This window comes from Heterocephalus glaber, unplaced genomic scaffold (assembly GCF_053883595.1).
Source record: "Heterocephalus glaber isolate CG9 unplaced genomic scaffold, H.glaber_assembly_v1.0 deba00001472, whole genome shotgun sequence".
Classification (NCBI taxonomy): Eukaryota; Metazoa; Chordata; class Mammalia; order Rodentia; family Bathyergidae; genus Heterocephalus; species Heterocephalus glaber.
This window is the reverse complement of record NW_028258315.1, coordinates 60,242,677-60,269,362: the sequence shown is the minus strand read 5'-3', so window position 1 is coordinate 60,269,362 and position 26,686 is coordinate 60,242,677. Positions and strand designations below refer to the sequence as shown.

At 37.2% G+C, this 26,686-nt stretch overlaps 1 protein-coding gene across 4 annotated transcripts in view; it reads right to left on the bottom strand.

Annotated features, from left to right (window-relative positions):
• The window catches only part of Edem1 (ER degradation enhancing alpha-mannosidase like protein 1), a 213,992-nt gene that overhangs the window by 91,961 nt on the left and 95,345 nt on the right, over positions 1 to 26,686 (bottom strand). For 3 of the 4 annotated variants that reach the window (XM_087182044.1, XM_087182042.1, XM_004854244.4), the window contains one exon: positions 3,331 to 3,427. The exons of the other annotated variant lie outside the window; for it this stretch is intronic. The gene's annotated coding sequence lies outside the window, so the exon portion shown is untranslated. The remainder of the gene's footprint in view (positions 1 to 3,330; positions 3,428 to 26,686) is intronic. 4 annotated transcript variants of the gene reach the window in all.

Below are 26,686 nucleotides of genomic sequence, written 5' to 3'. Positions count from 1 at the left end.
CTAAAATCAGGAACAAGACAAAGATGCCCACTATCATCACTTCTGTTCAATATTGTTCTGGAAACATTAGCCACAGTAATTAGAAAAGAGAAAGAAATAAAAGGAATAAAGACAGGAAAGGAAGAAGTGAAACTATCATTATTTGCTGATGATATGATACTTTACATAGAAGACCCAAAAAACTCAGTCAAAAATCTTCTAGATCTAATTGACAGATTCAGTAGAGTAGCTGGATGCAAAGTCAACACTCAAAAAACAATAGCCTTCAGGGGCCAGGGATTTAGCTCAGTGGTTCCTCTGCCTGCCTCGAAGGCACAAGGACCCAAGTTCGATCCCTGGTACCAAAAAAAAAAAAAAAAATAGCCTTCTTATATTCAAATAAAAGACCCATTGAGAGAGTAATCTGGGAAACAATTCCTTTTACAATAGCATCCAGAAACTGAAATATCTAGAAATCAACCTAACAAAGGAAGCAAAAGATGTCTACACTGAAAACTACAGCACTCTGAAGAAGGAGATTGAAGAGGATATAAGAAAATGGAAAGATATCCCTTGTTCCTGGGTAGGAACAACCAATATAGTGAAAATGGCCATACTTCCAAAACTACTGTATAGATTTAATGCAATACTGATTGAAATTCCAACAATATACTTCACAGAACTAGATAAAACAATCCAAAAATTCATTTGGAAGCAGAAGAAACCTAAAATAGCAAAAGCAATTCTAGGCAACAGAGACATGGCTGAGTGTATCACAGGCCCCAACTTGAAACTATACTACAAAGGTACTGTGATAAAAAACAGCATGATACTGGCAAAGGAACAGACCCGAGGATCAGTGGAATAGATTAGAAGATGCAGAAACAACTCCAAACATACTCAGCCACTTCATCTTTGACAAAGGAGCCAACCACCCTCATTGGAGGACAGCCTCTTTAATAAATGGTGTTGGAAAAACTGGATTTCAACCTGCCAAAGATTAAAACTAGACCCATACCTATCACTGTGCACTAAACTAAGATTGAAGTGGATTAAAGATCTAAATATTAAGACAGAAACACTAAACTTGCTAGAAGATAAGTTAGGTAGAACTCTCAATGCCATTGGTATAGGAAAAGACTTTATGAACAAATCTTCAGTAGCATGGGAGCTAGCACAAAGAACCAATAACTGTGATCTCATCATATTAAAAAGCTTCTGCACTGCAAGAGAAACTACCAACAGAGCTAAGATACAACCTACAATGTGGGAAGAAATTTTTAGCAGCTGTAACTCAGACAAAGTTCTACTATGGAGAATATATAAAGAATTGAAAAAAATCAGACCCCCCCAAATTCAAAGACCCAATTCAAAAATGGGCATCTGAAATGAACAGACATTTCTCAGACAAAGGAGTAAAAGCAACAAATAAATATATGAAAAAATGTGCAACATCACTGGTCATTCAAGGGGTGCAGATGAAAACAACACTGAGATTCCACCTCATCCTGCAAAGAATGGCTACTATCAAGAAGTCAACCAATACCAAATGCTGGCAGGGGTGCGGGGAGAAAGGAACCCTTCTCCATTGTTGGTGGGAGTGCAGATTGGTGCAGCCACTGTGGAAATCTGTATGGAGATGCCTCAAACAACTAGGACTACGGGTCCTATTTGACCCAGCTATTCCCCTTCTGGTTATCTTCCCAAAAGAATTAAAAAGAATCATACCAGAGTGATATATGTGCACCTATGTTTATAGCGGCACAGTTTTTAATAGCTAAAGCTTGGAAACAGCCCAAGTGCCCATCAACTGGAAACTGGATAAAGAAGATGTGGGGGGTTTTTTATAAAATGGAGTACTACTCAGCCATAAAGAACAACAAACTACAGACATGTATAGCAAAATGGATGCATATTGAGGCCATACTCTTAAGTGAAATAAATTTAGGACACACGTGTAAATACGGAATAGTTTCTCTAGTGTGAGAAACTGAGTGTAAATAAGGATGAAAATGATTAAAATGAATAATTGATAATTTGAAATAGGAAAAGGTCCAAAGGTGTAGGGGTGGCAGGAGGGGAAGGGGAAAGGGAAGAAGGGAAAGAAAAAATTATGAGAAAGAAAAAAAAATGGAAACAAAGTTTATGTAAATAGGGAAGGGTGGAGGGAGTGAAGGGTGCACAGGTAATGGGGGAAAAAATAAGAACTAAGATACATCATGTTTAGGTACAAGCACCCAATCGTAAATGTAAATGTATTGTATACCTAAAATGTACCAATACAGATATATATTTAAAAAACTGATATCAGAACCTTTTCAAAGAAGGAATCCTGTTGCTAGTTAGAGGAGAAAAAAAGAAGAGAGAAGATTGAGAGTGAACTATCCAACTCATCTTTGTATATATGGTACTAGCACTTTGGAAATAGAATAAAAGAAAAATCTGGCTTCCACAATGCTAATCCTTCATCCAAAACTATATGATAGAGCATGTCACAATAAAGATTTAGAAGGAAAATAATTTTAATCCATATTCCACTTCATTTTTAATGGGATTTAGGGATAATTTTGCACCATACATGGGTCACAGCCTGATTCTGGCTTCAATAGCACTATGGGCTCCTTGTTTAAGGTTTAAGTGGCCTTATCCAGCCTCACTTTCAAATCAATGATTGGTCAAAACTAAGCAAAATCAAAGTAGAAAATTCACACAGTATGTCAGCCTCTCTTTCTGAGAAACTCATTACTCTTTCTTGTTTTTCTGAGGATTTCTACAAGCCATACTTGAATTCCCTAAAAAAAAAATATTTAGGACAAAACCTGTAACTGTGTTTAACTATTAGAAGATCACCCTTAGCTGAAAACAATGGCACATGCCTGTACTCCCAGCTACTTGAGAGACTGAAGTCTGAGGATCACAAGTTCAAGACCTGCCTGGTAATTTAAGACCCTTGCACAAAATTTGAAAATTACATCACCTTTATCATAGGATTACCAGGTGAATTCTTATTTCATTTAACAAATGTGGAAACTGATGCCAAGGTCACACAAGCAATAAGTGGTGTAGCGAAAACTTGCAGCAAAGCAGCCAACTCCAAAACCCTTGTTTCTAGCTACTACATTCCCTGGCCACCTTCTAAAGGCCTATAAATGTGTCTGTACAGTGGCTAACTGAAGCCCAGAGTACTCTGTAGACAAGATATTCCCCCCATCATAGACTCAGGTGAAATTTCATGTTTTCTACAAAGTCTTTTCTAATTTCCAGCCTGAATGGATCACTCCCCCCAAAGAATGGTTCAGAACATACAGTATTTACATACAGTAGCCAAATTACATCTCTTTTTTATCATACCTTTTGTCTTCTCAACTATACTATGAACTCCTTGAGGATCAAAATGCTTCCTTCTTATCTCCAACTCCTGCAGAAGATCCTGATCTCTTGCTCAGTGCTATGATGCAAGGCAAGAAGAAAAACTTAGAGACAGGATCAAAGTGAAATGGGGAACTAGTATGGTCAGTGTTTGAACAAACAAAGACCCTGAACAGCCAGTACTGCTGATATTTATTGGCAACACAATCATTGTTAGGTTGGAGTGAGGGGGCTAGTGTGGTTGCTAGAGATAAGTTGCTGATGTAGGCAAGGCTTATAAAAGAAGGGACAAAGCATTCTTGAATTAGGAACAGAACAGATCAGATATAGGTTGTGGTTAACGATTAACCTGTCTTGACAGTTAAGAAGGTTTCATTTCTTGGAATGGAATTTGGCAAAGTCACTTTGACCTCAACTATTGTGTAATCTTATCATGTAGGCTTTGATCAGACTCACTTCTTAAAACAAGCCAATTGCAGGATTCATTCTTTACAGCCTGCACTGCTTATAGTGTGCTTTGGGCATAGTCAACAGGATGGTCTCCCACACCCTCTACTTCATATTTCTGTTCAAAAAGAGTTCTGAAAATAGACAGTGCAAATCAAAGTCATCAGAGCTGCCTGTTAATTTTAAATGAACAACTTCTATCAATCTGGCCTACTGAATTGGCCTCTATGGGGCAGAGACCAGGCATTTTTAGTTTAATCCATTTCAAGAAGCTCTTATAAAGCACTTCTAAGTGACTAAATAACTATTATCCCTAGAAAAGGCCTATGTAATTCTCTTAAATTTTGATAATGTTAGCCATAAATATCTCCCATGACTACACTATCTTCCTCCATTTTCTATAGTTTCTGCTAAAACACAGATATGAGTGGTCCCATTTGTGCCTGTATTAGCCAGACCCAGGGATACAGTGAGCCTCTAGAGCTAAGAAGCAGAGCGTGGTCTAACAGTGTTACAGTTTTCCAGTGGAGGTGGAAAGACAGACCCATGAGGAAGACAAACTGTGCTGAATGATGTAATGGAGATGTGTGTAAAAAACTCCCCAGATCTTGAAGAAGATTTTGGAAGTCTTCTGAAAGTAGGTTAAATTGATTAAAGAACAAGTGGACATTATAGGAAGTAGGATGGAGAATGATTGGAGATCAATTTGGGAGAAAAAAAGAAACACAAGAGCAATTATAAAATCAAAGAATAGAATTTATACTATATTTTTAAAACAAAACAAAAAACCTGATTCCATCATAGCTTATGAGATGCTTAGAAAACATACACTGGAAAGCATAGTTACTCAGAAACAGTGGGGAGAATAAAGACTCAAATATAAGAAGGCAACCTGAAGGAGAAATCCAGCATATGAATTCCAATATCAGGGGTATTTAGGAAAGGAAGCTTGGCCATCCCTTGATCCCAGCACTGCATACAGCTCAAATTAGTCAAACACACCATCTGAGGATCTCTAACACACAGGCATACAGGCACACATGCATTCATCCACACATACCACCACCACCACAACCATCACAACCCCCACAATCCCCAGGAAAAAAGTCAAGTACAGTGGGCCCTTGACTTATAAACTTGATCAATTCCCAAGGTCTGGTGGTAATTCAAATTGGTTGTAAATAGATATAGCTGAGATCTGGATATTTACTTGGGTACACACTATTGATAACAAGAGGCAGATGAATCTTCCATTGACCTAATTAACCCAAGTTGTTCATATGTCAGGCTGAACATAACTTGAGGGTCCACTGTAGTACAGCAGGAGGTGAGCCAAGCAACCACCCTCCAATATTCACTTATCCTAATTCCTTTCTCACTGTGAGAAGGAGCTTAGTGAGCAAGTCATTCACAGATCAGAGAACTAGAGAAACTGAAAGCCAGAGAAGCATTCAGAGGGCAGTGTCTGAGTTAGGAGTGGCAGGCTCATGAAAAAGAAAGAAACAAGGGCATGGTCCTAGTTTTAGACCTAGGGTCAGACACAGACCTGTGGCTCAGTGAGTCACAGAGGTGAGCAGCAGCTGATGATCCAGGGGAAGAGAAAAGGCACTCAAGCAGTATCAGGGTAGGTACTCTTCTATGACTTCCCCAAACACCAGGGAGCTCTGTGCCAGTGAAATATGCTGTCTGCCTCCCACCATAGCATAACTCAATCCCCACAAGGAAACCTTCCCACCACCAACCAAAAGCTGCTGGACTCTGTGAGACCCCTGCACTACTGAGTTCACAGTGACTCTCTGAGGTGCAACCAGAAAGTTTGACACAGATGGAGAGCTTCAGAGGAGTGGCTTAGCGGGGAGCTGCTAAGCATACTCCCCCAAAGCAGTATGGAAAAGAACACACAAAAGCAGCCACAGAGACTATCTGGAGAGAAGGGGGCAGAGATCAAGAAAGCCCATTTGAGGCTAGGGATTTAGCTCAGTGGTTCTGGTGCCTACCTCACAAGGTCCCGAGTTTGATCCCCAGTACCAAAAAAGAAAGAAAGAAAGAAAGAAAGAAAGAAAGAAAGAAAGAAAGAAAGAAAGAAAGAAAGAAAGAAAGAAAGAAAGAAAGAAAGAAAGAAAGAAAGAAAGAAAGAAAGGAAGGAAGGAAGGAAGGAAGGAAGGAAGGAAGGAAGGAAGGAAGAAAGAAAGCCCATCATTTGGAAATCAGCAAAATAAGTGCTTGACCAAAAACACTGTTCCCTAAGCACCCAAGATGTAATTGAAGGTATTTGATCATAAGATATTTGGGGTATTCCCACTAGATTGCCCAAAAGACCATAACTAAAACCACAAGGATAACTACCTACAGAGGGAATAAGAGGCAATCCATCCAGATCCCTAAGCCCATTCAATCACCACTGGCAGGCAAGGGAACAAATCAAAGGAGGAATCAGAACAAGCAATAGTAGGCACATTCAACCTCCTTGACTCATCAAAAGAGTTCTAGAGCTCAGGTCCTAATAATTTGTGAATGCAAAGGGAAGATCACATTGGTGGAACTCTGACTACAGTGTAAATAGGACTATTTATTTTTGTGGTTTTTGCATATATGTGATTGATTCTTTTTTCTCACTTCTTTCTTTTTTCTCCTTCATTTGGAACATACATGGGAGATATTTGTGTAAGACCGAGGGCCTTACAAATGCTCCGAGGAGCTGACTGCAGTGAAGAACACCCAGGAAGGAACACACCAGACAAGTTGGAAAGTAAAACAGACCTTTATTAGTCTGGCCAGACGGCACTCCCAAAGCAAAGTAGCTTAGAGAGGCAACTGGCTCAGAGTCCGAAGCTGTTTTTATAGGGGGGTCTCAGGGGAAGTTGGCAAGCAGAAATACAAAAGCAGAGGAGAGAGATAAAACAGACCTTTTACAGATTGTCCTTAAGATATCATATTCAGATATGGAGTTGGGCAAGCATGGCAGAACACTACGCACACAACAGACCTTCCTGGCACAACAAGCACATCCCTGGAACTTGATGTCTACCTGGTGATCCGTAACAGAAGGAGAAAGTTGGGGCCCTATTACAAAGATGGAGTAACTGTTGTTCAGTCTTACATTTGTATATGTGAAAAGAAGAATAAAAATTAGTGCTTTATTTTAAGTATCTTTTGTGGGCATGTCAAGTTGAAGCAAGAAACTGTGATGACTCCAGACAGACCACTCTTAACATAAAGATAGGAGCAAAAAGTGGCTTTTAATGCCAGCAGTTCAGCGAGTGATTCCTGTCAGTCTCAAGAATCCTAAATAGAAGTTTCTGCTTCTTTATATACCTCTTTTTACATCTGCAAAGCTTAATTCCACTGGCATTTCCCTGGCGATATAGCAAGCAGGACATACACACAGAGCAGTGAGGGTTGAGCAAAGAGTTCTGTCAGGACTTCCTGAGTCCCTTATTCTCCTTTGGTGACAGATTATAGAAGTTGTCATGGCCAATCAAGTACATTCTACAAAGAGCATAGTTACCTACTTAACCCATAGGTGCCTAATAACACAGTTAACTCATGGCTGCCTAATACACAATTAACCCATAGTTGCCCAATTCCACATGGAGCGGTGGTATCCTCTCTCAAAGGTAATCATCACTAAAAACTGTGTATAGAGGATTCAAACACAAGCTTCTATCAGCATATTATGATTGATTCTGACTTTGTCACAATTTGCCTGAACCTCCAATCATACTTCCCTCCCACTTCCATTTTCCTACCAACTCAAATAACCTCTCAAACACCCTCTCCACTAGCTCTCAATTCAAGATATAAAAATATCAAAAAGTCCTATCACTCTTCTTTCATTTGATGTCATCTCTTTTCTTCTTTCCTTCTTTTTGAGCTATCTTTATTTGCCTCTTCCATTTTTTTCCCCTTCACCCTCTTCATCACAGTCTACTGGTCATCAATACTGTCTTATAGTCATTCTGGGTTATTGAAAAAAGTGAAATTGTTAAAACAAGTTTTAAATTACATGATTAATCTATAGTTGGCTCTGTGAATGCTGGTGTATATGGTAGTGGTGCTCTCCTTGAAACACTGGGACCAGGACTGATCTTGTTACATTGAAAAGGCTGAAAAAGTGTATAAATAACAAAACATAAACTCAAGATTACATCACAGGAGAAGATATACTAACTAAAGAGATCACCATGGTAACACCAGAGTTTTTCTACCCTAATTAATTTTCAATCATCAGCACAAAAACAATATAAACATGAGAAAACAGGCAATAAGATCTCTAAGCTCCCCAAAAGGCAATCTCATGAGCACTAAAATTGAGGCAAAGAATTCAAAAATAGTTAAAATGTGTAAAGATACCAAAGAATAAACAAATACATAAGATGTTCAATATTTCAGAAAGATGTAAACCAACAGATAAAAGATTTAATAAAATGTTCAACAAGCTAGAAGAGGCCATAAACAAAAAGTTGGTTGATTATACAAGATTGACCATTTTAGCAAAGAATTACAAATAATGAGAAGAAATCAACCAGAATAGGGAATATAAAATTTCTGTTCTAAATATGGGCAACAGAAACAACCAAGTGAGAACAGAATGTAAGAACTAGAAGATAAGGTTGATGCAACAGATCAGGTATTCAGTGAAACCCTAAAAAGAAGACACCGTGCAAATTAGATCCAACAGCTGCTAGGTAAATGAAAAAAACCTAACAATTATAGGAGGTAAAGTAAGATAAGAAGATGATAAAGGGTATGAAAAATTTATTCACTAAAATCATAGCAGATGGGCCGGGGATTTAGCTCAGTGGTTCTGGTGCCTGTCTCACAAGCTCAAGGTCCCGAGTTCAATCCTTCGTACCAAAAAAAAAATTATAAAATCATAGCAGAAAATTTTCCAAATCTGGGGAAAGAATTCAACTGCTAGGTAAACAAAGCACACAGAACTCCAAATAAGGCCGAATCACCCCACTGCAGACAGGCAGGTCTACCCACACCCTACCGAGGTCCCCAGTCCCACGGAACACGCCGAATCAGCCCGCTGCAGACAGGCAGGTCTGTGCACGCCCTACCGAGGTCCTGAGTCACGCGGAAGACACCGAATCACCACACTGCAGACAGGCAGCCACCTGATTCCACATTACCAAGGCGCAGAGGACACCAGACCACCAGACCAAGGTACAGAGTCCCACTGTTCCCGGCGCAGAGGTAAGGGCTTCTGAGCCATCACCCCACTGCTCCTGGTCCAGAGGAAGGGGCTTCCCAGTCACCATCCCTCTGGCTGCTCCCAGCCCAGAGGAAAGGGCTTTTGGGCCACCTTCTGTCCCGCTGCTCCTGGCCCAGAGGAAAGGGCTTCTGGACCACCATGGCTCCCACCACTCCCGGCCCAGAGGGAGGGGCTTCTGAGCCACCATCCCACTGCTCCTGGTCCAGAGGAAGGGGTTTCCCGGCCACCATCCCTCCGGCTGCTCCAAGCCCACAGGAAAGGGCTTTTGGGTCACCAACCCTACCACTGCTCCCGGCCCCTATCCCACCTCACCCAGCTCAGAGGAGGTAATCTCTGCAGGCGCTAACAGCCCCACACCCAAGTCGAAATGAGAAAACACATAAATGAGTCTCAAAATCAGACTTCCAGATCACCTACAGCAACCCCAAAGGGAAATGAGATGGAACACTCTGATACTCAACCACCTGGACCCACTGAACTGGCAACAAAAGGGGATCTGGAAAAAATGAAAGCAGAAATAATTTCTCAGATAACAGGAGAAATTGTGCCCTTAGTGCAAGACTTGATTAATAAATCTAGAGAGGAGCTCAGGAACATGATGGAATCCCAACATAAGAAACAAATGCAATCAATAAAACAGATGCAAACAGATTTCCAGGACATGAAAAACTCCACAGCAGAATGAGCCAATATGAGGACAGAATTTCAGATATAGAAGAAAAGATTGCAATTACTGACCAGGAAAAGAAAAATTGCTTCAAAATTATAAGGGAACATGAGAAATCAATCCAGCAGGTGCTAGATGATGCAAAAAAGAATAACATAAGACTGATTCGGCTCAATGAAGAAACAGGAGAGAGTGCAGATGACATAAAAAATCTCTTCACAGAAATAATGGCAGAAAACTTTCCAAGGAGGGGAAAAGAGCTTCACATACAGATAAGTGAGGCATACAGGACTCCAAATAGCCTTGATCAAAAAAACTACACATAGGTGTATAATTGTTAAGATTCCAGAAACACAACAGAAGAACAAAGTTCTCCAAGCAGTCAGAGAAAAGAAACAAATCACATACAAAGGAAAGCCCACCAGAATCACAGCAGACTTCTCAACACAAACCATCAAGGCAAGAAGACCTTGGAGTGACATATTGCAAGCCCTGAAAGAAAACAGCCTCCAACCCAGATTGATGGACCCTGAAAAACTATCTTTCAAAATGGATGGAGAAATAAGATACTTTCATGACAAAGAGCACCTTAGGTACTTCATGAATACCAAAACAGCACTCCAAAAAATTTTACACAATAGCCTAGGAACAGACATTGAGGATCACAACCACAGGAAGCAAAGCAGAATGAACCCATCTGACATGACAAGAAATTAAATGTAAAGGGGGAGAACCCCCAAAAAAGAAAAAGTCATGGCAATGACAAGTCAATGCGTTTCAGTTACAACTATCAACGTTAATGGTCTCAATTCACCAATCAAAAGAAATAGACTGGCAGAATGGGTCAAGAAGCAAAATCCAACAATATGCTGCATACAGGAAACACACTTAATTCAAAAGGAAACTCAGACTGAAAGTTCAAGGGTGGAAAACAATACTGCATGTGACAGGAACCCAAAAAAAGGAGGAGTAGCTATCCTCTTGGCAGATCAAGTGGATTTCAAACCAACACTGATTAAGAGAGACAAAGAAGGACACTACATCCTTGTAAAGGGAAGAATCCAAGAGGAAGAGATGACAATCATAAATATCTATGCACCAAACACTAGTGCACCCAACTATATAAAACAAATACTAACAGACATGAAAAGTCATATATGTACTAATACAATTGTAGTGGGGGACCTCAACACCCCACTGTCACAAATAGATAGATCAATTAGACTAAAAATAAGCAATGAAGTACTAGAACTCAATCGAACTCTTGAACAAATGAACTTAACAGATGTTTACAGAGTCTTCCACCCCACAAAATCAGAATACACATTCTTCTCAGCTGCACATGGGTCATTCTCAAAAATAGACCACATACTCACACTTAGAACATGTTTAAGTAAGTGCAAAGGAATTGAAGTTATCCCCTGTATATTATCAGACCATAGTGCAATGAAATTGGAGACCCATAGCAAAAGAAACTCAAAAAATTTCATAAACATGTGGAAATTGAACAACACACTTCTGAATAACCAATGGATCACAGAGGAAATTAAAGAAGAAATCAGACAGTTTCTTCAATTAAAGGGCAATGACAATACAACATACTGGAATCTATGGGACACAATGAACGCAGTCTTATGAGAGAAATTCATAGCAGTGAATAGGCATATTAGGAAAACAGAATGAGCTCAATTAAACAACCTGATGCTGAACCTCAAGCTTCTAGGAAAAGAAGAACACGACAACCCCAAAGCTCATACAAGGGAAGAAATTATAAAGACCAGAGGAGAAAGCAATGCAATGGAGACTAAGAGAATGATACAAAAAATCAATGAAGCCAAGAGTTGGTTCTTTGAAAGAATCAACAAAATTGATAAACCTTTAGTCAACCTTGTCAGAAAAGGGAAAGATAAGGCCCATATCCATGCAATTAGGAATGAAATGGGTGAAACTAAAACAGACCCAGCAGAAATCCAGAGGATCATCAATACCTACTTCCAGAACCTATACACCAATAAGATGGACAACACAGAAGAAATGGACAGATTCCTAGATACATATGAATTACCAAAGTTGAATGAAGAAGACCTAAAAATTCTGAACAATCCAATATCAACCAATGAAATTGAAAAGGTAATTAAAAACTTATCAACTAAGAAAAGCCCAGGCCTTGATGGCTTCACTGCTGAATTCTACAAGACATTTAGAGAGGAACTGCTGCCACTACTGTTCAAACTCTTCAATGAAATGGAAAGGGAAGCAATACTGCCAAATTCATTCATGGAAGCAAGCATCACCTTGATCCCCAAAGCAGAGAAAGACCCAACTGAAAAAGAGAACTATAGGCCAATCTCTCTAATGAACATAGATGCAAAAATCCTTAATAAGATACTGGCAAACAGAATGCAAAAGATCATCAAGAAGATCATACATCCTGATCAAGTGGGATTCATCCCAGTGATGCAGGGATGGTTCAATATACAAAAATCAATTAATGTAATACACTATATCAATAGAGCTAAGGACAAAAACCAAATGATTATCTCCATAGATGCAGAAAAAGCATTTGACAAAATCCAACATGCATTTATGATAAAAACCCTACAAAAAATTGGAATAGATGGTCTCTACCTCAAACTGATAGAAGCCATCTATGAAAAACCAACAGCCAATATCATACTAAATGGTCAAAAACTGAAATCCTTCACACTCAAATCAGGAACAAGACAAGGATGTACACTATCACCACTCTTGTTCAATAGAGTTCTGGAAACATTAGCCACGCCAATTAGACAAGAGAAAGAAATAAAAGGAATGAAGATAGGGAATGAAGAAGTCAAATTGTCATTATTTGCAGATGACATGATACTCTATATAGAAGACCCCAAGAACTCCACCAAAAGTCTTCTAGACTTAATAACCAAATTCAGTCAAGTAGCTGGTTACAAGGTCAACACACAAAAATCAATAGCTTTCCTCTACACCAATGACAGACTCACTGAGAGAGAAATAGGACAAATAATTCCTTTCACAATAGCATTCAAAAACCTGAAATACCTAGGAATCATCCTAACGAAAGAAATCAAAGACCTCTTCTCTGAAAACTATGGCACTCTGAAAAGAGAGATTGAAGATGATATCAGAAAATGGACAGACATCCCCTGCTCCTGGGTAGGAAGGATTAATATAGTGAAAATGACCATCCTTCCAAAACTGCTATATAGATTTAATGCAATTCCAATTGAGATCCCAGCAGCATACTTCATAGACCTCGAGAAAACAATCCAAAGATTCATTTGGAACAAGAAGAGACCCAGAATAGCAAAAGCAATTCTAGGTAACAGAGACATGGCAGGGGCTATCACAATCCCCAACCTGCAGCTCTACTACAAAGCTACTGTGATAAAAACAGCATGGTACTGGCAAAGAAACAGACTTGAGGACCAATGGAACAGATTAGAAGATGCAGAAACAACGCCAGACACACTCAGCCATCTCATCTTCGACAAAGGAGCCAAACACCCTCACTGGAGGAAAGATAGCCTCTTTAATAAATGGTGCTCGAAAAATTGGGCTTCAACTTGCCAAAATTAAAAGTAGACCTATATCTCTCACCATGCACTAAACTAAAATCCAAATGGATTAAAGATCTAAATATTAAAATAGGAACTCTGAACCAGTTGGAACAGAGGTTAGGTAGAACCCTTGAAGACATCGGTGTAGGAAAAGATTTTATGAACAAAACCTCAGTTGCCCGTGAACTAGCACAGACAATCAACAAATGGGATCTCTTCTTATTAAAAGGCTTCTGCACAGCAAGAGAAACCACCAGCAGTATGAAGAGACAACCCACAATGTGGGAAAAAATCTTCACCTGCTCTTCCTCAGACAAAGGTCTACTATCTCGAATCTATAAAGAACTTAAAAAGATCAGACCTCCCAAATTTAAAGACCCAATCCAAAAATGGGCAGCTGAAATGAACAGACATTTCTCAGACAAAGAAGTAGAAATAGCCAATAAATACATGAAAAAATGTTCAACATCACTGGTCATTTGAGAGATGCAAATGAAAACAAAGCTGAGATGCCACTTCACTCCAGAAAGAATGGCTGCTATCATGAAATCAACCAATAACAAATGCTGGTGGGGCTGTGGGGAAAGAGGAACCCTGCTCCAGTGCTGGTGGGAGTGTAGACTGGTGCAAGCACTGTGGACATCAGTATGGAGATACCTCAAAGAACTAGGACTGGAAGTCCCATTTGACCCCACTATTCCACTGCTGGGGATCTTCCCCAAAGAATTCAAAGAATCATACCACAGTGATATATGTGTGCCCATGTTCATAGCAGCACAGTTTGTAATAGCTACAACTTGGAAATAGCCCAAATGCCCATCAACTGGAGACTGGATAAAGAAAATGTGGGGGTTTTTTATAAAATGGAGTACTACTCAGCCATCAAAAATGAGAAATTAGAGACATTCATAGTTAACTGGATGCACATCGAGGCGATATTCTTAAGTGAAATAAATAGGACACAGATGTGTAAATACCGAATAGTTTCTCTGGTGTGAGAAACTGAAAGTGTAAATGAGGACTAAATGTATAATAGGTCATGTGAAATAGGAAGAAAAGGGGCAAAGGGGAAGGATAGAAGGGAATGGGATTAATATGAGAAAATGGAAAAATAGGAACAAAATTTTTGTAAATAGGGAGGGCTGGAGGGGTTGAAGGGAGGGCTGGGCAAGGGTGAAAAACAAGAACCAAGAGAGACTATGTAAAGGTGCAAATTTCCAATGATGAATGTCATTATATTGTATACCTAAAATGTACCAATGATTAGAATGAATAATCGATAATATAAAATAGGAAGAAAAGGTCCAAAGGGGTAGGGGTAGTGGGAGGCACAGGGGAAAGGAAAGAAGGGAAAGGAAAAAATGATGAGAAATGGAAAAAATGGAAATAAAGTCTTTGTAAATAGGGAAGGGTGGAGGGCATGAAGGGAGGGCTAGGAATGGGGGAAAAATAAGAACCAAGATGCATTATATAAAGGTACAATTCCCAATGAGAAATGTAATTGTGTTGTATATGTACAATGTACCAATAAAACAATTTAATACAAAAAAAAAAAAAGAACTCCAAATAAACAAGACCAGAAAACTCCATGACACACCATAGTCAAAAATCCCAGCTTTCAGGCCAAAGAGCAAATATAAAAGTTGTCAGAGAAAAATATTAAGTAATTTATAAAGATAAGACTACCTGAATAACAGTAAATTTCTCAACACAAACCTTAAAGGCAAGAAGAGCTTGGAGCAAAATTTTTCAAAATCTGAAAGAAAACAACTTTCAACCCAGATTAATATAGCCTGTAAAATTACCTTTCAAAATTGATGAAGAAATAAAAACTTCCCATGACAAACAGCACCTAAAGGAATTAATGACCAGTAAACCAATACTGCAGAAAGTGACAGTAAAGCCTACAACACCAAAAAGCCTAAAGCAAAAAAATATATATATATACATCGAATTGGAGAGTGGTTAAATAAAAGGGAAAAAACCTAAAGATATCAGCAATGAAAAGATTCAGTAAATACCTTTCAGTAATAATTTTCAATGTAGCCAGGGATCTGTCTCAGTCCTTCCAGCACCTGCCTCACAAGCACAAGGTCCTGAGTTCAATTCCTGGTACCAAAAATAATAATAGTAATTTTCAATGTAAATGGTATGAATGCTCCAAACAAAAGACACACACTGGCAAATTAAATTTTTAAAAGCCAACTATATGTTGCCTACAAGAGATATAACTCATCCATGAGACTGCAGAATGGGGCACATACATAGACCAAAAGCAAAAAAATAGAAAGCAATACCCTAGGCAAGAAGAACCTGAAAGCAACCATGACTGGCTATTCTGTTTTCAGACAAAGTAGAACTCAAGCCAAAAATAATAAGAAGAGACAAAGTGACTACATTACTGATAAAGTAAACAATTTAACTGGAAGACATAACAATTGTAAACAAATATGCATTGTACCTGGGTGTGGTGGTGCACCCCTGTAATCTCAGCACTTGGGAGACTGAGGCAGGAGGATTGCTATGAATTCAAGTCCAGCCCAGGCTACATAATGAGTTGAAGGCCAGCCTGAACTACAAAGTGAAATTCTGTCTCAAAAAATATATATATATGGATTGGAACTGACTCACCCAATTTCATAAAACAAACCACTGGATAGAAAAGGTCAGATAAACAACAATGTAATCATAGGAGGGATTTTAAAATCTCTCTCACAAGTAAGTCAACTAGCCAAAAATATCAAAGAAATATCAGAATTGAACTACACCATTGAACAGATGGACTTGATAGATAGCTGCACAGTGTTTCCTCCAACAACAAAAGAATACACATTTTTCTCAGCAGCACACAGAACTGTCTCCAAAATAGACATTATTTTAGACCACAGAGCATATTTAAATATATACAAAAGAATCTAAATAGTCACTTGCATAATGTTAGATCATAGCACAATGAAACTAGAAATCAACAAAAAGTACAGCAAGTATGCAAATACATGGAGATTAAATAATAGTCTTGAATAACCAATGGATTATAGAAGAAAACAAGAAAGAAATTTAAAAGTTCCTAGAACCAAATAATAAAGGAAGCTCAACATACAAACATCTATCAGATACATAATGAATGCAGTTTAAGATGGAAATTTATAGCTATGAAATAGCCCACATTAGAAAAAAAGAGTGTTCACAAATAAATACCTTACTGTTGTACCTCAAGGCCCTAAAAAAACAAGAACAATATAAATACAAATCTTGTAGGAAGAAAGACATTCTAAAGATCAAGTTAGAAAATGATGAAATTAAGACTGAAAACATAACACAAAGAATCAGTGAATCAAAGACTTGGTTCTTTGAAGGATAAACAAGATTGATAAACCCATACCCAAACTTATCAAAAGAAAGAAAAGACTCATAACAATACAGGTGGAAATAAAAAAGTTAAAATCACAATAAACCTAGAAGGAGGTTCCCCCACCGCCACCCTAAGCTCCTAGGGCAGAGAAGCTGAGCCAGTCCCAGAACCTGGAAGGAAGCTCCCCCGCTGCCATGCCAAGCTCCTAGGGCAGAGAAGATGAGCCACACAGGCGCCAGAAGCACAGCCCTCCCCGCACCCATGGAAATGAGAAAATACATAAACAAGCCTCAAAAACAGACTTCCAGATCACCTACAGCAACCCCAAAGGGAAATGAGATGGAACAATCTGATACTCAACCACCTGGACTCTCTGAAATGGCAACAAAAGAGGTTCTGGGAAAAATGAAATCAGAAATAATTACTCAGATAACAACAAGGATTTTGCTCATGGTGCAAGATATGATTAATAAATCTAGAGAGGACACAGATAAAAAAAAATAGAGGATCTGAGGAACATGATGGAATCCCAACATAGGAAACAAATGGAATCCATGAAACAGATACAAACAGATTTCCAAGTGATTAAAAACTCCATCGAAAGTCTGCACAGCAGAATGAACCAACGTGAGGACAGAATTTCACACATAGAAGATAAGATTGCAATTAGTGAGGAGGAAAAGAAAAATTGCTTTAAAATTGTAAGGGAACATGAGAAATCAATCCAGCAGCTGCTAGACGATGCAAAGAAGAATAACATAAGACTGATTGGAGTCAATGAAGAAACAGGAGAGAGTGCAGATGACATAAAAATCTCTTCACAGAAGTGATGGCAGAAAACTTCCCAAGGAGGGAAAAAGAACTTGACATACAGATAAGTGAGGCACATAGGACTCCAACTACCCTCAATCAACAACAATCCACAAATAGGCATATAATAGTTAGGATTCCAGAAATCCAACAGAAGAACAAAATTCTACAAACAGTGAGAGAAAAGAAACAAATCACATACAAAGGAAAGCCCATCAGAATCACAGCAGACTTCTCAATGCAAACTCGCAAGGCAAGAAGAGCTTGGAGTGATGTATTTCAAGCCCTAAAGGAAAACAGCTTCCAACTCAGATTGATGTAACCTGCCAAACTATCTTTCAAAATTGATGGAGAAATAAGATATTTTCATGATAAAGAGCACCTCAGGAACTTCATGAATATCAAACAGGCACTCCAAAAAATTTTAGACAGTACCCTAGGAAAAGACAATGAGGATCACAATCCCGGGAAACCCAGCAGAATGAATCCATTGGGTGTGACAAATTAAATGCAAAGGGGGAGAATCCAACAAAAAGAAAAAGTCATGACAAGGCTTTTAAAACTTTTGACTTCATCTCCCTAATGTGTGTATGATTCAATCTTATTATTGTACTGATTAGTATTTTTCTGATTCTAGAGTTGCACACCATTCCTTGTGCTATACTGGCTACTTATCATCTTCTTATGTCTACATTTCAATTGGGTTGTCTATTAATGAGCTGTAAGAGTTCTTTATATATTCTGCTCATAGGTTATATGCATTGTAAATATGGTCTGTTTAAGGACTACTTCTCATTTTAATGATGTCATTTAAAGTTCTAAATTTTGATGGAATCTCATTTATCAATTTTTTTCTTTTATACATCATGTCTTTTGTATCCTAGGTAGTTCTTGCCTACCCTAAATTCATAAACATTTTCCCTTATAATTTCTTCTTAAAGTTTTATACTTTTAGGCTTTCTTATTTAGGTTCATAGATCCCTTCAAGTTATTTTCATGTATGGAAATAAAGGGTTGAGGTTAATTTATTATACATGGATACCAGGTGTTCTAGTGCCATTTGCTGAAAACACTATCTCTTCCTCGGCTCTTGAATTGAGTTTATATTCTATAAAATGCTAATGTTCAATAATCTTTCAAAACTCAGTGGACCATATATGTGTGGTTCTATTTCTAGATTCTCTGTTTTATTCAAATGATCTATATGTCTTTCCTTACACCAACACTGCCTTGATTACTGTAGCTTTAGAAGAAGTCTTATAATTAGGTACTAAATGTCTTCCAACACTGTTTTTTGTTTTTGTTTTGGTTTTTAACTTTTCTAGGTCCTTTGTACTCCTACATAACTTTTAAATTTCAATATCCAATTCTTCATTTATAGCAAGTATACACAGACATGAATTTTTATATATACCTTGTGTTTTCTAATCCTGCTAAATTCAAGTACAAGTTCTAGGGGCTCCTAGAGATTTCTTAGTATTTTCTCTGTAGATGATCATTTCATCTACATATAAAGATTTTACTTCTGCCATGACAATCCTATCCTAGTTGTGTCATTTTATTGCCAGACTACTTTGGTGGGGCCTAGGTTTCAAAGTTTAATGGACAGATAAAGAGTAAGCATATCTGCCCTTGTTCTCCACCTTAAGGAGAAAGCATTGTATTTCTCTATTCACATAAGGTGTTCTCACTGGAAGTATGGAGTACATGTCTTTAACCTGTTGAGAAGTTTCTGTTCTACTTCTAGTCTCCTGATAGCTTTTATCATGAACAGCTGTAGAATTTAGTCCAATACTTTTTCTCCAACTAGTGACAGGATCATATGGCTTTTTCCTTTCCTCTGTTAAAATGATGACTTTTGGGAGTGGATCTTGCAATGCTGAACCAACACTGCCATCCCTATAACAAAACCACTTTCTACATCCTGCCAGATCTGACTTCTGTTAGTTTGTTGTGTTAAACAGATTTCTATCTATGTTCATACTTTTTTCTTCTATTATCTTTATCCAGTTTTAGGATTACCACAATGTTGAGTTCCTAAAATGAGGGGAGAAGTGTTCCTTCTTTTTTCTGCTTTAATTGTTTGATATAATTTATCAGTTAAAATGTATATGAGCCTGCTGTTGTCATATAGGTAGGTTTTCAAGCTAGGAATATACTTTATTTAATAGGTGCTATTCAAATTTTATATTTCCTCCAGAGTTAGTTTCATTAATTTCTCTTCCAAGATACTTCTTAGAAGTTGTCAAATTTATTTCAAAACAGATTTTTGTAATATGCTTTCTATATCCTTTTAAATTCTGTAAAATCTGTGGTAATGTCTCCTAGATCTTGGTATTGTAATTTTAAAAATGTATAACTGATACTGTGTAACAGGAAGAAAAGGTCTAAAAGAGCAGGGTAATTGGGAGGGGTAGGGGAAGGGAAAAAAGGGAAAGGAAAAAATATGATAAGAGGAAAAAAATGGAAACCAGGTCTTTGCAAATAGGGAAGGGTGGAGGGGGTGAAGGGAGGACAAGGGAAGGGGAAAAAAAATAAGAACCAAGAGACTCTTGTAATGATACAAGATCCCAATGATGAATGTAACTGTATTTTATACCTAAAATGTACCAATAAAGTTAATGGGGGGAAAAAAAGAAAAAAAATCACAATAGACCCCAACAAAAAATCCAGAAGATTATAAGAAATTGTTTTGAAAATGTATACTGCAATAAATTGGAGAATCTAGAAGAAATGTATAAATCCCAAGACACAAATTATCAAAACTACACAAAGAAGATTTTTAAAAAACCCACAAATCCACCAATGACAAGCAATGAAACAGAGGATGTCATAAAAATTCTACCAATTAAGAAAAGCCCAGGACCCAGAGGGTACATCAATGAATTTTACCAGAACTTCAGGGAAGATCTAATGCCAATACATCTCAAATTCTTCCATGAAATTGAAAGGAAAGGAACATGGCTTTTTATAAAGCTCATCCCTTGAAGCTAGTATTACTCTGACACCAACACCAGACAAGTACTCAGTAAAAAAGAGAAACTCTGGGCCAATTTTCTGAGTGAAGATCAATCTTAAAAAAAAAGACCTTGCAAACAAAAATTCAAAAAATCATTAAAAAGATCACACATCATAACCAAGTCTACTTACATATGTAAAGCGATAAATGTATAAAAATCAGATGGTCATCTCAATAAATGCAGAAAATCCCTTTGATGAAATCCAACATCCATTCACAATAAAAACCTTGACAAAAATAGGTATAGAAACCAAGTATGCTGGTGCACACCTATAATTCCAGTGCTCAGAGGCAAGAAGATCACCATAAGTTCCAGGCTAGCCCATAGTAACCTCAAGGCCAGCCTGAACTACATAGTGAGACCCAGTCTCAAAAAATAAAAAAGGCATAGAAAGAGGAAAGTTTATAGCTATGAATTAGCCCACATTAGAAAAAAAGAGCAATCACAAAGAAATACCTTACTGATAAAAAGCCATTTATGAAAAATGCACTGCCAACATCATCTTAAATGAGGAAAACCTGAAAGCATCTCCTCCAAAATCAGGAATAAGACAACGGTGTTATGCTTGTTCAATGTAATACTCAAAACTTTAGCCAGAGCAATCAGGTGAAAGAAAAAAATTCATAAAATTAAAATTGGAAAGGAAGAAGTCAAACAATCCTGACTTACAGATGATATGATCTTTTACATAGAAGATACAACAATCACCACCAGGAGACTCTTAAAATTAATAAACAAGTTCAGTAAAGTGGCAGGTTACAAAATAAACACACAGCCGGGGATTTAGCTCAGTGGTTCTGCCACCTGCCTTGCAAGTGCAACGTCCTGAGTTCGATCTCTGGTACAAAAAACCCAAAAATACAACACTAAGATTCCATCTTACTCCAATTCCAGTAGGAATGTATCTTCAGTTACTAAAAAACAGCAAATACTACTGAGGTTGTAGGGAAAAGGAACTTTTCTATAGTGTTAGTGGTAATGTAAACTAGTACAATTTCTATGAAAATCAGTACCGAGATTCTTTAAAAAACTACAAGTACAAATTTCATTCAACCCAAGTATATCTCTCCTGGGTATCTTCCCAAAAGAGTTAAAATCATTTTACAGTGACTATGCATACCTATGACTATAGCAGCACAAGTCTCAGTAGCTATATCATGGAAGCAGCCAATATACACATTAAAAGATGAATGGAGATAGACAGATAGATAGATAGATAGATAGCCACAAAGAAGGATAAGTTTAAACCATTTGTAAGATATATAGATGATAGATAGATAGATAGATAGATAGATAGATAGATAGATAGATAGATGAATGGAGATATATATATATATGTATAGATAGATAGATATTAATAGCCACAAAGAAGGATGTTTGAATCATTTGTAAGAAAATTGGTAGATCTTAAGAACATAAGAATAAGTGAAATAAAATATACACAGAAGGCTAAAGATGGCATGATTTCTCATACATGATAAGCCAAAACATAAATAATTTAAAGAGCAAAATGAAAGAAATGGTAGAAAATAGGGAGGTAGACTCTGGGGATGTAAAAGTGTATGAAAAAGGACAGTGTGGGGAGTGAGAGAGAAGGGGGATAAAAAAATGATGATGAAGATTCAAGTGGTACTTCCCACGATGAGTGTATTATGTATCACAAACATACAGTAATAAAAATTTAAAAGAATCTTTATATTTCCACTTTAAATATTTATCAATGACAGTCTACCTATATAATGGCATGCAATGGAGATGCACAAAACTGTATGTGCTAATGTGGGGAAATCTCCAAAGTATAAAGAAAAAGCAAAGTACAGTCATTTAAATTGCATGATCCGGGCCGGGGATTTAGCTAAGTGGTGCCGCCGCCTGCCCTGCAAGCGCAAGGTCCCGAGTTCGATCCCCAATACCAAAAAAATAAATAAATAAATAAATTGCATGATCCCATTTGTTCTAATTAAAAACAAAGACGAAGCCAAGGATTTAGCTCAGTGGTTTCACCGCGTCCTGCGCAAGCTCAAGGACCCGAGTTTGATCCCCGGTACCAAAAAAAACAAAAACAAAAACAAAGATGAGGAGGCTAAATACACACATTATTCTCTAAAAGCAAGACTACGTCAGGAAACATATATATGAAACATTAGGAGATTAACTGAGGATTGGTGGCAGAGACTTAATGTTTCATTATATGCTCTTTATACTGATATATTAATGTCATTATTTTTATATTACTACATATTTGTAATACATAATGATCATATCCCCATGAGGAGTCAGTGCATGTACATAACACACCTTAATTCTTTTTTATCCCTTCCCCTTACTCCTCCTCCCATCTCTTGATCCCCTGCCCATACACAAAAGATCTATCTTATTATTTCCTATTTTTATTCTACTATTTTATTTTTATTTCCCATATTTTAGTTACTAATTTATATTTTAGGTCTGATGTAATGAAAACCATGTGATACTTAAATTTGTATTTTATTTATTTTACTTATGGTCTCAAGGTGCACACATTTTCCTACAAATGACTAAAGTTTATCTTTCATTAGAACAGAGTAGTTTTCTGTTGTGTATAACCATATTTTTTATCCATTCACCTGTTGATGGACACATAGTCCACTTACAAGATTTAGTTATCAAAAATTGTGCTACTATATACACGGGTACACATGTATCACTGAAATATAATATCATTAACATTTTGGGGACAATATGTAGAAGAGGAATACTGGATCAAATTGAATTTCTTATTTAAGATTTTGAGGAATCCCCATACTAATTTCCACAATAGTTGAACTAGTTTACATTCCCACCAACAATGTACAGTGGCTCATTTTTGCTGATAACCTTGCCAGCATTTCTTGTAATCTGATTTCCTGAAGATAGCCATTCATTCTGGAGTAAGATGGAATCTCACTGTTGTTTTAATTTGCATTTCTGTAACAGTCAGAGGTGTTGAACATTTTTTCACGTATTTATTGGCCATTTGCACTTCTTCTGTGAAGTGTCTATTCATTTTCCTTGCTGATTTTTGATTAGGTCTTTTATTTTGTGGAGTCTAATTTTTTTAGTTCTTTATATATTCTAGATTTAAGTCCTAGTCTGAGGAGTAGCTAGCAAAAAATATTTGCTCTAGATTGTCTCCTCACTCTGCTGGTTGTTTCCTTTGCTGTGAAGAAATTTATTAATTTGATATGATCCTATTTGTTGATTCCTGGTGTGATTTCTTGTGCCATTGGTATTCTGTTCAGAAAGGGCTTGCCTATTCCTATGTCTTCAAGAATGTAACCTATTTTATCTTCTACCAGATTGTTTTTTAATATTTAGATCTTTCATCCCATTTTGATTTTAGTTTAATACATCATGAGAGATATGAGTCTAGATTCAGTCTTCTGCATGTGGATAGCCAAATTACCCTATACCCTTTGCTAAAGAGGTTATCTTTCTTTCAGCATAACTTTTTGGCTCCTTGTCAAACATAAGGTAGCTGAATGTGCCTGGAATTGTTTCTGCAATAGCTGTTCTGTTCCATTGATCTAAATGTCTATTTTATGTTCCTTTGCTTGCTTGTTTTTACCAATATCATGATTTTTTTTTTAATCACTGTAGCTTTGTAGTATAACTTGATGTCTGGATTTGTGGTGCCTCCCCCCGCCCCTTACTCTTATTGTCCAGGATTGTTTTTTGGTTTTTGTATTTTTTCTTTTTTTTCTTTTTTTTTTTTGATACCGGGTATTGAACTCAGGACCTTGCGCTTGCAAGGCAGGTGTGGTGCCACTGAGCTAAATCCCTGGCCCCAGTATTGTTTTTTATATTCTAGGTCTCTTCTGGTTTAGTTTCTCTAGTTCCTTAAGGAATGCTATTTATATTTTGATTGGAATTTTATTATATCTGTATCTCAATTTTGGAAGTATGGTCATTTGGAGGAGCATTCTTTTTTCTTTTGTTTTTGGTAATAGGGGTCGAACTCGGGTCCTTGCACTCGCAAAGCAGGCAGCGAAACCACTGAGCTAAATCCCTGGCCCTAAGTATGGTCATTTGGACTACATTGGTCCTCCCCATCCAGCAACAGAGGATATTTTTCCATTTTCTGATGTCCTTTTTTATTTCAGTTATCAAAGTACTGCAGTATTCATTGTAGAAGTCTTTCTCTTCCTTGGTTAGGTTAATTCCTAAATGTTCCATTTTTTTTCTTGATGCTATTGTGAAAGGTATTGTTTCCTTAGTTCTTTTGTTGGTGAGTTTATAATTAGTGTACAAGAATGCTGTTCATTTTTGTGTGATGACTTTATCCTGCTATAATACTGAATTTGGTTATTAATTCTCAGAGTCTTTTGGTGCAATATTTTGTCACTTCTATGTAGAGGATTGTGTCATCTGCAAATAATGATTTGACTTATTCTTTCCTATACATATCCCTCTTATTTCTTTCTCTTGCCTACTTGCTCTGGCTAATGTTTTGAGTACTATTTTGAACAGTAGTGGTAACCGCAGACATCTTTATCATGTTCCTGATTTTAGATGGAAAGCTTTCAGCTTCTTCCTATTTTAATATGACGTTCACCATTGGTTTGTCATAAATAGCTTTTTATCAGATTGAGATTATAATGTCCTTCCATACCTATTTTCTCCAGGGTTTTAAGCATGAATGGATGCTGGATTTTGTGAAAGGCTTTTACTGAGTCAGTTGAAATAATCATGCAATTATTGGCTTGCTTCTCTTTATATGATTTGTTACATTTATTGACTCGTGTATGTTAAACCATTCTTGCATCCCTGGGATGAATCTTAAGTGGTCATGTTATATAATCTGTTTTATGGTGTGTTGTGAATGTCAGTATCTTGCCAGTTTGTCAGTATCTTGAGGAATTTGCATCGATGTGCATGAAAGATATTGACTGATAGTTCCCTTTTTTGTTTAAGATCTTTTCTGGTTTTGAAATTGGGGCAATCCTAGTTTGCAGGAATGACTTTTGGAGTACACTTTCCTTTCAATTTCATTAAAGAGTTTGACGGGTGTTGGCATTAGATTGGCCTAAAAGTTCTTGTACAATTCAGTAGTGAATCCATCAGAAGATGGCTTTTTGCAGTTGGTAAGGTTTTTTGGGGGGGGGGGTTACTTTTTCAATCTCATTGCCTAACATTTAATTTTTCAGGGTTTTTATATCTTCTTCATTTAGTTTTAGTAGTTCATATGTATCTAGGAATCTATCCATTTCTTCTGAATTATCAATTTTATTAAAGTACAGGTTCTCAAAGTATATTTCAGCAGAGTCCATTGTGAGTTTGCCTTTTTCATTTCTAATTGCATTGATGTGGGTTTTCTATCCTTTTATTGGTACGATTGGCTAGGCATTTGTCTATTTGGTTTATTGTTTCAAAGAATCACCTCCTTAATTCATTGTATCTTTTTTGGCCTCAATTTCATTAATTTTTGCTCTGATCTTTATAATTCCCTTTGTTGTACTACCTCTGGATTTGGATTGGTGTTTTTTTTTAGGATCTTGAAGAGCTGCATTTGGGTTATTTATTTGGACTCACTTTGTTTTTCTGATGTGGGTATTCACAGCTATAAAATCCCTGCTTAGGACTGCTTTCCTTGTGTCCTGTGTGTTCTGCTACTGTACTGACATTATCATTTGATTGTAGGAACTAATTTTTTCTTTGATTTCTTCTGTAACCAAGTGATTCTTCAAGAGGGTATGGTTTCATTTCCGTGTGTCTGCCTAATTTCTGTGGTTTCTTATGCTATTGATTTCTGGTTTCATTGCACTATGATCTGATAATGTGCATGGGATAACTTCAATTCTTTTGCATTTACTGAAGCATGTTTTATGGGCTAGCCTGTGGTCTATTTTGGAGAAAGTCTGGAGTGCTACTGAGAAGAATGTATTCTATTTTAGGTGGCAGAAATACTCTGCAGATTTCTATTAAGTTCATTTTCTCAAAGGTTTGGTTCAACTGATATTTCTTCATTGATTTTTCAACTAGTTGATGTGTCTATTTGTGGCAGTGGAGTACTAAAGTCCCCCATTACAATTGTATTGGTGTTTATGTCATCTTTTATGTCCAATAGTGTTTGTTTTATGTTCAGTTTACTAGTATTTGGTGCATATAGGTTTATAAATATCTCTCCCTGTTGAATTGTTCCCTTAACCAATATGTAGTGCCCTTCTTTGCCTCTGATCAGTTTTGGCTTGGAATCCACTTTGTCTGATATTAGCATAACTACTGCTTCTT